We start from the raw sequence: 11,154 nt of genomic DNA on the forward strand, positions 1-11,154 counted from the left end.
CTCTGCGGTTGACTGGCCTGGGCGAGTCAGACGAAGACGCTAACGTGAAATTATGACCCTCCAGTGAAGAGGAAGGGGGACCCAGAGCTTTACACAAAGTTGGGAAGCCCCTATCACCGGCCGTCACGGGCGGAGGCCTAGTTCTCTAAATGGCGAGAAGCCGCCCGGCACCGTACGGGCCACTGGGTAAGCATTATTCCCCCCTGGGGGGGAAAAACGCTGCAGAGGCCACTACCTACCGTAGGGAGGAATTAGTGGAGACACCACATGGTCTCACCATCAGGGGAGAACTCATGGGAGGAATGTGCGGACTGCAGGAGTTAACCGCAAGGTGGGAGTCCACCTGGGGAGGTCATGGGTTGCCAAGGTGGGAACCATTCATGAGGATACATCAGACGGAACAGCCCACGGAGGGGGGGTTACCACGTCTGGAGCACTAGGTCCAGTTAGAGCTATGTGGGAGATAACTCAACTGTTCCCCGGCCTAAGGGGGCAGGGCTGCTCTGCCCAGCCTGTCCCCTGGAAGGGTGCTTAGTGATGGATGGAATGCCTGTTCTTTACCCGAGGGGAAAGAAGTGAGGCGGGATCGCCACTGCTCCCCCCGGAGGGGGAAGGGCTTCCGCAGGCGTACGCCCAACGGCTGCCGGTCCTACCTGTTGCCCTGCAGGACGCGGGCTGACACCGGTTCAACGCTGCCGCGCTCGCAGAAATCCGTGCAACATCACCCCAAAATGAAAAAACTATAATTAGGGTCGTTATTTCGTTTTGGTTTATTTATTTATTGGATTTCCCTTTTAAGGCTGAAATAAGAAGGAAAACATCGTCTTTTTATTTTTGTGCATACAGAAAAACGGAAAAACGAAATATCGACTGTTTTTTTTCTTTTCCCGTTTGTTATATTGAATGGAATAATCAAATGATCAGATGATACACGGACCCACTTTTGAGAGGCTAACGCCATCGAATTTATGTGTGACGTCGCGAATTACAAAAATGCGATTAATAACTTATAATTACTTTAATTTAATGACAGACTTAATATAAATTTAGAGACAAATAATATAAAAACCAATGCTGTTTCCACATTCTCAGATTTTAGTCGAATAACAGTTAACAGTTACATACCTTTTCTTTTTGTAAGCTTCGTTTCAAACACGCCCACGTAACTGCTTCGCACTTGATTCAAAGGTTTAAAAAATCGCGACTCAGGCCACGCCCTCATGGGTTGTAACATCAACAGATTTACTATAATTGTATGAAAGCGCATGTGTATTTTTGTGTGCATGCACCTGCATTTATTTACTTCCTCTGTTCATGAGTTTGAATTGAAAAATGTCCACATCCACAATACAAAATGTTATGTTTATTGTTTTGGGTTATTAGGAGCAGGGCCTATGCAAAACAGATTGTTGTCATGTACTTCATATGCTGATTTATTAATTTACTAATCTACCCATGCATTCATTCATTCATTATTGCTTCTAAAATGAATGCGTTGGTTTGTTGTGAAACATTTTGCGACACAGCGCTTTCCCACACTTTCACCAGCAGAGGTCACAGTCGAGCTCTGGTTCAAAGTAATGAACCTTTTTCTGATACAATTTTGGTGAAAGCTTCAGTGGTTCAGAAAGCTTCACTTCGGCATTACTACAAAATATGCCCTCACTATCTAACACATTTATATTAATAATGTGTAAAATAGTTGTGATGGTGAATTGAAGCTTTCTAATCAACCCAGAGAATACAAAGCAAAACAAAACATCAAATACTCAAAGATTAATCCACGAGTCTAATATGCATACCTGACAATCCTGACAGTCACTTGCTTATGCTTGAAAAACAATGGTAATAAAATGAAGATAAGATTACCATGAAAAATAAAATAATGAATCAAATTTCCACCACACATGCAGATTCTTTGTGCACGAGGAACGGGACATTTGTCATGGCTTTTTTATAGACGAACTTTGAGGTGTGAGCTGATGGGGTGAGAAAGAGGTGAGGGGGAGAGGAGAACAGATACGGAGCCTGTTTCAATAAGGAGGTTCAACCAACACCGAGTTAAAATGAGTGCTCTAGTGATGAGTGTGAGACGTCATGGTGTATAGGACACTTGTTAGGGGTCAGATTTTCACACAAAATGTTCACACTCTGTTTAAGTAGAGAATTGTTGATGACATCAGTGTAAAGAGAATGCAGTGTTATTTGGCCGTATGCATTAGATGTTGTTGGCCAATCATATTAGCATTATTATACCTTAATGTATCTTTAAACATACTGTAGCCTATCTCCCTCATCTGACACAACTGATCTAACTCCTCAGTTCATTAGCAGAGACCAAAAGACCTGAAATGGATGTGTTAGATGAGGGAAACCTACCAAATGTGCAGCATAGGGGTCTTCCAGGACTGTGTTGGGAACCACTTGTGTAGGACAGAGAAGATCATTATTTTGTTTAATTTTGAGAGAAAATGCTTAATTTTATTATTCAAGTCACTTTTCAGAAGTCGCTAGAAGTTGGCAAATAAACTTCTTTGAAGATAAAGTTGCCGAGGCAAACAAAATTGCTAAGCTGGCAACAATGGATGTGAGGGAGGAATTCCACCGCCCTCCCGTTTACAACGCGACACTCAGGCCCTGATGCAGTAACTCAGACGGGATGTTTTGTATTTGGCGACTGGAATGGTATCTGTTTTATAATTCACCCTACAGTACATCTGTTAATCATAAACCATCTGTTCTGTAGGTCCTATGAGACTGCGGGAAGTTCCTGGACACAGCTTATGAATACACAGTAAAAAAAAAAGTTTCTTACATTTGAGTTTTGCAACTAAAGCACCAACATTACAGACACATGTGTGAACACGTATGTTTTACCAGTCTTAGAGATAAATCAGTCTTATTTTATATACAGTCGTGCTCTAAATTATTCATACCCTAGGACAGGGGTCGGCAACCCGTGGCTCTTCTGTCCCCCTGCTGCGGCTCCCTGCACTCTTTATAAGGCCCTGGTTATGCCTGGTATTAAGATGCGACACATTTTACCCAGCCATACATTTATTTGCTTTTTCAGATATTTCATTCAAACAGAGGAAATAAGTGCATGCAATGTACATATGAGCTCGACCGGAGATGACAGAAAAACATCCAGAGAGCAGCGGCTTTATTTCTGCTCTGACAGATGTGAGACAGCGCCGAGCACTGTATGCGTGTGTTAGAAATGGAAGGGTGAGAAAACATTCTGCTTGGTACGGTTTTCGTCTTTAAACCAAACCTTTAGGTCTTTAGCCGGCATAGTTTAAATCCTGTCTGGCTAGCGCGCTTCTCATAATGTTTACGCATGATGTCCGTATGCAGAGAGTAGGCGGTCTCTTGTAGCGGTTCATCCAACGCTGCAAAATCAAAAGCTGAAAGCAATTCCTTCATACAGAACCACTCCACACCCTTCAGATTTCTATAGTGTTTAGATCAGGGAACTTGGATGACCACGGTAGAAGCTTGGTCTGTGCTCAGTGGCCCATTTTGTTTTAGATCATTGTCCTGTTGGAAGATCCAAACTTGGCCCATTATGTGACTCCTAGCAGGGACAGTCAGGTTTTGAGTTGTATGTATAGAGATTAAAAAGAATAATTTATGATAAAGTTTTTAAAAGGTTTACTGGTGACGTTGATATCAAGCGACCGTACTGTTTGTTATAGCCTCACGTTAGCTTTTTACTTCTGCCGATTGTATTAAGGCTTCAAAAATAGCAAACATTGTGTTCATTTGTAAAGATGATCTTGGTAGATATCATACTTGTAAGTATCATAAACCTTTGTTAATCACAGAGCTTATTTTTTTGTGATTTGTTCAATCTGTGATTCTGGTGTTTGTGATGGTGAGAGATCCAGCTTCAGTCTGTTTCTGAATCTCCCATCATCTCTTCCTTCATATAAAGTGACATTACTGGTGATTTCTGCTATCAGATATCCTCGAGCTCCAAATTTCCAGGAGATTCCCTGTTTCCTCTGATGTTCAGTGAGATTCACAGACAGAGTCACAGAATCTCCTTCAGTCACTGATACAGACGCACAAAACACACCTGAAAAGCAAAACAACAAAACTAGTCCATTTGCTTGGTGGCATCTGCATTTATTTATTTTATTGAAGCCAGAAAGAATGAATGATGGAAAATATTTAAAGTGAAATGTATGAAGAAAGTCTGAATGATTTTTGATCATCATCACATATTAACATATAAAAAAAAGTGAAGATAAACAAAAACATGCTTACCGGACAAACTCCAGAAACAGAATAAAATGTTCTAAATGGATCCTGACACTCATGAAAGCTCGATAGCTCTTGTCTGATAAGTGAATACATCTCTTCACTAACAAGTGCACTTGATTCTGATCTACACTTCTTGTTTTAGTCGTCTCTCATTTCCTTTAGATGTTTGGTGGGTGGGACGCATCATAATGTCTCTTAAATTAATACAACAGATGAATGTTTCTTTATATTTATAATATTTCATACCAGCAAGTGTGCTGATTTTAAGTAGCCTATTAGGATGATCGTAAATGTGATCATTTAATTGTATTCATTGTATAATGTATTGATAATTCGTACATTGACACAATATTATTGATTTAATGTGAAACGATACATTATGAATTTCTAACTGCATGAATTCCCCTTGTTTAAAAAAAAACATCTAAATGATGCCCAATGTCTTTATAATCATCATCCATCCCATCACAGAGTGCAGTGTGAGCGCCCCCTGCTGTTCACATCAACCTCTTACAGCTGGACTGACACCTCGGGAAACAAGTTGTCAACATAAACTTTTTATTTTCATATTAAAATATAATAACATACGTGTAAATAATATATGAATGAATGAGTGAGTGTTGGGATCGGAGGTATTCTTCATGAAAAGGAACTTAAGTAGTAATATTTCTGTGTCATTCCAGCATATTTGTGTTATTTGTTACGGCGTGTTTTATATTGAATATCACTGAATTCAGTGTTAAAACTGATCTGCAAACTCATTTTATTTTATTTACATATTTAGAAATCAGTATAATGTCCACCAACACACACTAGCTGTTAAATTCAGTTATATTTGAGACATGACATGATTTATTTTATACATATAAAAATTCTGATATGACACAATAAATACACAATTATGTATAAATATAATACACAATACACAGGTAAATGTCTTCATTACATATGAGCTGATGTTTTCATGTCACTGCATTTCTAATATTTGTTAAATACATTTTCTGATCTTAACACAGAACGGCATGTTGGTTAATTTACCTTTTTCTGATACAATTTTGGTGAAAGCTTCAGTGGTTCAGAAAGCTTCACTTCGGCATTACTACAAAATATGCCCTCACTATCTAACACATTTATATTAATAATGTGTAAAATAGTTGTGATGGTGAATTGAAGCTTTCTAATCAACCCATAGAATACAAAGCAAAACAAAACATCAAATACTCAAAGATTAATCCACGAGTCTAATATGCATACCTGACAATCCTGTCAGTCACTTGCTTATGCTTGAAAAACAATGGTAATAAAATGAAGATAAGATTACCATGAAAAATAAAATAATGAATCAAATTTCCACCACACATGCATATGTAGATTCTTTGTGCACGAGGAACGGGACATTTGTCATGGCTTTTTTATAGACGAACTTTGAGGTGTGAGCTGATGGGGTGAGAAAGAGGTGAGGGGGAGAGGAGAACAGATACGGAGCCTGTTTCAATAAGGAGGTTCAACCAACTCCGAGTTAAAATGAGTGCTCTAGTGATGAGTGTGAGACGTCATGGTGTATAGGACACTTGTTAGGGGTCAGATTTTCACACAAAATTTTCACACTCTGTTTAAATAGAGAATTGTTGATGACATCAGTGTAAAGAGAATGCAGTGTTATTTGGCCGTATGCATTAGATGTTGTTGGCCAATCATATTAGCATTATTATACCTTAATGTATCTTTAAACATACTGTAGCCTATCTCCCTCATCTGACACAACTGATCTAACTCCTCAGTTCATTAGCAGAGACCAAAAGACCTGAAATGGATGTGTTAGATGAGGGAAACCTACCAAATGTGCAGCATAGGGGTCTTCCAGGACTGTGTTGGGAACCACTTGTGTAGGACAGAGAAGATCATTATTTTGTTTAATTTTGAGAGAAAATGCTTAATTTTATTATTCAAGTCACTTTTCAGAAGTCGCTAGAAGTTGGCAAATAAACTTCTTTGAAGATAAAGTTGCCGAGGCAAACAAAATTGCTAAGCTGGCAACAATGGATGTGAGGGAGGAATTCCACCGCCCTCCCGTTTACAACGCGACACTCAGGCCCTGATGCAGTAACTCAGACGGGATGTTTTGTATTTGGCGACTGGAATGGTATCTGTTTTATAATTCACCCTACAGTACATCTGTTAATCATAAACCATCTGTTCTGTAGGTCCTATGAGACTGCGGGAAGTTCCTGGACACAGCTTATGAATACACAGTAAAAAAAAAAGTTTCTTACATTTGAGTTTTGCAACTAAAGCACCAACATTACAGACACATGTGTGAACACGTATGTTTTACCAGTCTTAGAGATAAATCAGTCTTATTTTATATACAGTCGTGCTCTAAATTATTCATACCCTAGGACAGGGGTCGGCAACCCGTGGCTCTTCTGTCCCCCTGCTGCGGCTCCCTGCACTCTTTATAAGGCCCTGGTTATGCCTGGTATTAAGATGCGACACATTTTACCCAGCCATACATTTATTTGCTTTTTCAGATATTTCATTCAAACAGAGGAAATAAGTGCATGCAATGTACATATGAGCTCGACCGGAGATGACAGAAAAACATCCAGAGAGCAGCGGCTTTATTTCTGCTCTGACAGATGTGAGACAGCGCCGAGCACTGTATGCGTGTGTTAGAAATGGAAGGGTGAGAAAACATTCTGCTTGGTACGGTTTTCGTCTTTAAACCAAACCTTTAGGTCTTTAGCCGGCATAGTTTAAATCCTGTCTGGCTAGCGCGCTTCTCATAATGTTTACGCATGATGTCCGTATGCAGAGAGTAGGCGGTCTCTTGTAGCGGTTCATCCAACGCTGCAAAATCAAAAGCTGAAAGCAATTCCTTCATACAGAACCACTCCACACCCTTCAGATTTCTATAGTGTTTAGATCAGGGAACTTGGATGACCACGGTAGAAGCTTGGTCTGTGCTCAGTGACCCATTTTGTTTTAGATCATTGTCCTGTTGGAAGATCCAAACTTGGCCCATTATGTGACTCCTAGCAGGGACAGTCAGGTTTTGAGTTGTTATATGTATACAGATTAAAAAGAATAATTTATGATAAAGTTTTTAAAAGATTTACTGGTGGTGACGTTGATATCGAGCGACCGTACTGTTTGTTATAGCCTCACGTTAGCTTTTTACTTCTGCCGATTGTTTTAAGGCTTCAAAAATAGCAAACATTGTGTTCATTTGTAAAGATGATCTTGGTAGACAAAACTTGTAAGTATCATAAACCTTTGTTAATCACAGAGCTTATTTTTTTGTGATTTGTTCAATCTGTGATTCTGGTGTTTGTGATGGTGAGAGATCCAGCTTCAGTCTGTTTCTGAATCTCCCATCATCTCTTCCTTCATATAAAGTGACATTACTGGTGATTTCTGCTATCAGATATCCTCGAGCTCCAAATTTCCAGGAGATTCCCTGTTTCCTCTGATGTTCAGTGAGATTCACAGACAGAGTCACAGAATCTCCTTCAGTCACTGATACAGACGCACAAAACACACCTGAAAAGCAAAACAACAAAACTAGTCCATTTGCTTGGTGGCATCTGCATTTATTTATTTTATTGAAGCCAGAAAGAATGAATGATGGAAAATATTTAAAGTGAAATGTATGAAGAAAGTCTGAATGATTTTTGATCATCATCACATATTAACATATTAAAAAAGTGAAGATAAACAAAAACATGCTTACCGGACAAACTCCAGAAACAGAATAAAATGTTCTAAATGGATCCTGACACTCATGAAAGCTCGATAGCTCTTGTCTGATAAGTGAATACATCACTTCACTAACAAGTGCACTTGAGTCTGATCAACACTTCTTGTTTTAGTCGTCTCTCATTTCCTTTAGATGTTTGGTGGGTGGGACGCATCATAATGTCTCTTAAATTAATACAACAGATGAATGTTTCTTTATATTTATAATATTTCACACCAGCAAGTGTGCTGATTTTAAGTAGCCTATTAGGATGATCGTAAATGTGATCATTTAATTGTATTCATTGTATAATGTATTGATAATTCGTACATTGACACAATATTATTGATTTAATGTGAAACGATACATTATGAATTTCTAACTGCATGAATTCCCCTTGTTTAAAAAAAAACATCTAAATGATGTCCAATGTCTTTATAATCATCATCCATCCCATCACAGAGTGCAGTGTGAGCGCCCCCTGCTGTTCACATCAACCTCTTACAGCTGGACTGACACCTCGGGAAACAAGTTGTCAACATAAACTTTTTATTTTCATATTAAAATATAATAACATACGTGTAAATAATATATGAATGAATGAGTGAGTGTTGGGATCGGAGGTATTCTTCATGAAAAGGAACTTAATATTTCTATGTGTCATTCCAGCATATTTGTGTTATTTGTTACGGCGTGTTTTATATTGAATATCACTGAATTCAGTGTTAAAACTGATCTGCAAACTCATTTTGTTTTATTTACATATTTATAAATCAGTATAATGTCCACCAACACACACTAGCTGTTAAATTCAGTTATATTTGAGACATGACATGATTTATTTTATACATATAAAAATTCTGATATGACACAATAAATACACAATTATGTATAAATATAATACACAATACACAGGTAAATGTCTTCATTACATATGAGCTGATGTTTTCATGTCACTGCATTTCTCATATTTGTTAAATACATTTTCTGATCTTAACACAGAACGGCATGTTGGTTAATTTATCTGATTATATGTGTCACAATGTGACGCTGGTTTTTATGTAATTTTGCATTAATTCTTGATTATATGTTGACGGATGTGTAAATGTATGAGAAACTGTTTTCAGTATGATCCGATGTCTAGCCACTAGATGGCGCAACAGACATATAATCTGCTTTATGAGAGACCGCTGGACTGTTTACTGATGTTTTAAACAAATACTGTTTTAAATATGACTCGAAGATATGTTTTTAAATAAGAACGTCTTTAAAACCAGTGTCTGACTTTTTATCTTATTAGTGCTGCTTTAATCAACACAAACATCAAATTCGTTTTACCTGTATAACAATTACTATAATAATACATTTACAAATCCTGTAAGCTGTGTAAGTGTGGTCGACCTCAAGTCTATCCCAAAAATGCACACCCTTGTACCCTTGTGGACTCGTGCCTAGTGCCCTAGGTCTGCACTTCCTGACGTCACCAAGTGTGGACTCGGACCGGAGTGCGCCATTTAAATTTGAGTTAGATGTCGATGCTGCACAAACTAAGTCCAGTAGATGGCGCCAGTATGCAGATGTATATTCAGTTCACTGCTGTCTTGACATGAATGAGTGAATAAAGAGAAAAGTGGACAGTCGCGTGTTTATGAAAGAATGGACAGCACAATAATTCATCAGTTCTTTCAGAATTATAAAGAAAAATGCCAATATATATCTACAGTACAGTAGTAAGCAAGTCTTTATTTGTCACGCACGCTTGGATCCCATAAACTTAACGGCTTTGAGTCACGTGGCTTGATTAAACTTAAAACTATCTACTAAAGTTTAAAAAGTATTAAACGCGTCATGACTTCATAATTAATAGACATAAAACTTGCTGGACCTCATCTGACACAAACATTCAGTGTGAAACAAGAAAAAAAGAAACTGACCACTAAACTGACCACGAAGATAAAAATAAATGTGAGAACTCGAGTCAACTCAGTTCTGCTGTCAGTTCTGAAACCTTCACAGCAAAATCGTGAGTGTTAAAAAAGGTCAAATTAACTCTCACAGTGTATATATAATCCACACTTTCGAAGTGTTGCTAGGGTGGTTACTAGGATCCTTTAGATGTTTGATCCCTTAATGCTAAACATTAAAGCAAATGAAGCATAAATCCACTCAAAACACAGAGAGATTTGATCTTTATGTTTTATTACACTTATCTTTATATTTTAAACTACATGTGTTCATTTCTTATTTCATACATCCATCACACTCCATTGATTTACATTCAGTTATTTAATTATTTGTTTTATTTTATAGTTTGAAAAAGAGAACATGTCAAATATGCAGTTTATGTATAGCACATATCACTGAATATACAAAGATAAAAACCAATGTGTAATATACAGTTAAAAACTATTTAATGTTACAATCTGCATGAAACATTTGTCAAAGTCAGAAACAATTCTCTTTTCATATCTTTTGTGCGCTCATATTTCAGTAGTTCATGTCAAGACAGCAGTGAAAAGAATATACTTCACTGGCATCACAGGGTTTGCTTGTATTGCATCATTTCAATGACATTTAATAGACTTTAAACGGGTGTGTTGAGCAGACATAGTTACTGTAATCTGAACGTCTATGGACAGAGAGTTTGATCATCTTCTCATGACTCCTGAATACACCACATCATCCTCCACCGCACATCTCTGACAGACACACACAACAAACACTTCACATTATTACATTACTGACCATTTATGACAACACATCACACAAATATTCAGTCCTGTTGAAATTCACACATTGATTTTTTTTCTCTGCGTAAGTGATCTCATCTTCACCGGCCGGATCTGCTCCAAGAAATCACATAAAACACCTGACATGTGAACGACATTTCTCCACACAGTTTCTTCACTAAACTTTAATAAGAAAAAGAAACCAAGCACATATTTTGACAGATGTATTAGCGGGTTTACATTGACCTTGTTGTTGTGTGTGTGTGTGTTTTCTGCAGAAGATGAGAAGTGCGGCTACAATCATCACAGGTCCAACAACAGCACAACACATCACAACTATGAAACCTGTTCAAATAAATCAAGTCAGTAACTGAATGTGTTGTGCATCAGTTCATATAAATGCTGTATTAGTCAGTT

This window comes from Triplophysa rosa, unplaced genomic scaffold, assembly GCF_024868665.1.
Source record: "Triplophysa rosa unplaced genomic scaffold, Trosa_1v2 scaffold353_ERROPOS49503+, whole genome shotgun sequence".
Taxonomy (NCBI): domain Eukaryota; kingdom Metazoa; phylum Chordata; class Actinopteri; order Cypriniformes; family Nemacheilidae; genus Triplophysa; species Triplophysa rosa.